This window comes from Melozone crissalis, unplaced genomic scaffold (assembly GCF_028551555.1).
Source record: "Melozone crissalis strain CALT ecotype California unplaced genomic scaffold, PUWL_Pcris_2 ptg000034l_1, whole genome shotgun sequence".
Classification (NCBI taxonomy): Eukaryota; Metazoa; Chordata; class Aves; order Passeriformes; family Passerellidae; genus Melozone; species Melozone crissalis.
The window spans coordinates 25,382,961-25,385,939 of record NW_026535812.1 but is presented as its reverse complement, the minus strand read 5'-3'; positions in this window follow the sequence as shown (position 1 = coordinate 25,385,939).

The window sequence follows — 2,979 nt, the reverse complement described above, 5'->3', positions numbered from 1 at the left end:
TGCCTCCCCCCGGCTGGGGCTGCTCTGGGACAGGGACAGCAGGGCCACAGCCCAGCAGCACCTGACACTGGGGATCCCTGCTCTGGGACAGGGACAGCAGGGCCACAGCCCAGCAGCACCTGACACTGGGGATCCCTGCTCTGGGACAGGGACAGCAGGGCCACAGCCCAGCAGCACCTGACACTGGGGATCCCTGCTCTGGCAGCTCCGGGCTGGGCCCTGGCCCCAGCAGCTGCAGCACTTGCAGCAGTGGCTGGGCACTCCTGCAGCTCCTGCCTCGCTGCCTCCTTGCGCTCCTGCTCCTTCTGCTTTGGAGCACCTGAAGTTGTTTTCAGCAGTGCCGGCTGTCCTGCAGCCCCAGGCCCTGTGTCACGGGCCACTTGCCTTTGTGTCAGCAGCCGTGTGTTCCCTGAGCTCCGGTGCCCAGCTCTGGCCTCTGTGAAGGCTGACCTACCTCTCCAGGGCAAGTGCAGGGCTGGCCCTGGCCTGGCACAGGCACAGCTGGCACCACCTCGTGAGGACTCTGCAGCTGCTCCTGCGTGGGGCTGCACAGGCTGCTCCAGGTTCTGCTGTGGGCAAAGGATTTCTGCAAGCTGGATAAAGGCACCGCCCTCTGCAGAGCAGGTGCTGCTGCTCCCTCCTAGCACAGGGATTTTGCTGCAGAGTCACAGGTATTTAGTGCTGGCAGTGGGGGCAGTTGTTTCTGGTTTCCTCAGCTGTCGTCTGAGGTCTTGCATCACTCAGTGCTTCAGAACAGGGGTGATGAGAACGTGACCTGCCCTCACTGCTCTGGGAACACGTGCACTCGTGGCTGAGCGGAGTTCAGGGCAGGTGGCTGCAGAGAGGTGGGAGAGTGTGAGTGAGAAAAACCCTCCCTGTTAAGGACCAGCTGCTGCCTCAGCAGTGTAGAAACCAGGGGACAACTTGTACTGCCAAGGCTTCCTTCTGTTGCCTTCCCCAGCCTCTGCTGGTTTTTATGTAAGATGCTGATTTGAGTGGGGAGTGAACTGTTTGTAAAGATGTGTAGCTCTAAGAATTTAAGCTACATTAGGAAGGCAGTAATTTTGTACAAAAATACTTATCTGGACAGTGTGACAGTGGTTATACAGCCTTGCAAATTAATTTATAAGTGGACTGATAGAATAGTAATGAGAGAAACTGTAAATTGAACAAAGACTTATTTAACATAGTAAAAACACTGCTACTGTTTTAACAAATTTTACTGTATACATGTGGATGTTTAACACATAACTGAATGTATAAATCCAGGCATTAATTTTATTCAGATTTTTTTTAATGCACTGTATATATTTTTCATACCTAGTTTTTCAAAAAATGCTGTAATGTTTTGTAAAGACATTTTTCATTTTTCCTATTGTTGGACACAGTTCTTCAGGAATTAAAAGACTTCTATGATTTTATAGGACAACAATCAATAAAGTGCTTTTAAATCCTTACTAAAAAAAAGTTTTGATTTTCTTTTAAATGCCATAAAGCCACCAGTTGACAATGTCATTTTTGTCAGAGAAAGTAAATCTCTTCAGTAAACACTGGCATTTTACATTTTCCTGTTCTGTAAAGATAAATAGCACGCTCTTGTGTCCTACCTCATGTCATAGATCCCATTTACCTGTTGGACTTGGAGCAATGGCCTGGGACAGGCACATTAAGAGGGAGATGGGAAAAGTCTTCAGTGCCCTTCGCTGCTTGGGGTCCAGCCTGATGTGGTGATCCCCCAGAGAATGCACCAGGGCCAGCTCCTCCCTCCCTGCAGCCACCGGGGCTCTTCTCCCCTTCCTCGGGCTCCCTCCTCTCTCTTCCCTTTCCTCAGGCTCCCTCTGGCATCCCCAGCCCCAGGGCAGGCTGATTCTCCTCCTCTGCCTCCTCATTTAGAACACCTGAGGGTGGAACGGTTAGTTGGTGCTGGGGAAGGAGGTTAAACCACGTTTTGTGCAGCTGGCAGTGGCAATGAGGAGCCTGGCGCCCTCCATCCCTTGTTAACCCAGTGAAAAGCACAGTCCAGCCAGTAACTTTGACTTGTTTCACCTGAGCTGCTCTGCTTTGCTCAGAATATAGCATAAATCCCCATGAACCTGATGATTAGAGTCATGTCTGCAAAGAAAAAAAACAACAAAACACCAAAGATGGGAGAAAAGTTGTATTTCCAGGTTTTTCTTCTCAAGGATAAACCTCAAAATCCTTAACAAACTTTGTTATTCAAATAATCTTCCATAGCTGGAGACCATTCAAAACAGAGCATTCAAAACATCGAGAAGAGTTGAAAAAAAGACTCTTAATGGAATACTATAACCCATACATGAACTTCTTTAAAAAAATACAAAACAAAAAACAAAAAAAAGCCTCCAATGCAATGAAACCTTAACACATAACCCAACGTGACTTTCATCTAACCATGCTTTCTGCAATCTGCTATTTCAGTCAGTAGTGATGATGGATGGGACAGAAAACGAAGATTAATTAAATGGGATGAAATGCAGAAAAGGAGAAGAATTTCTAAAGATTGTTTCCTCCCACCATACAAATTCAACAAGCGTTTTCAAGTTTAGTTAAATTAAGCTGTAATTACCTTCTGTGGAACACTGGTGAGCAGACTGCTGCACAGCTGGAATAACACAGCAAGTGTAATCACTCACCACACCCCATTAAAAGAAAAAAAAAAAAAGAAACAGTTTAGGTTTAGGTATTACTAAGCAGTATTTTAGCAGGGTTTTTAAATATCTGTCACCTGATGGGTGAAAATCCCAAAGAAAACAGCTACAGCAGGACAAGAACCTTACACCATCCAGCAGCTGCCTCTCTGTCCCTCAGGAAGCCACGGCGAGCACAGAACGCATGCACATACACACACTGCCAGCCAGCCCCAGGTCCTGCTGCTCAGGACAGGACAGCAGCAGCGCCCCTGCAGCAGTGGCTGTCTGGCTGAGGAGCTGCCGTGCACAGGAGGCGCCGTGCAGCCCG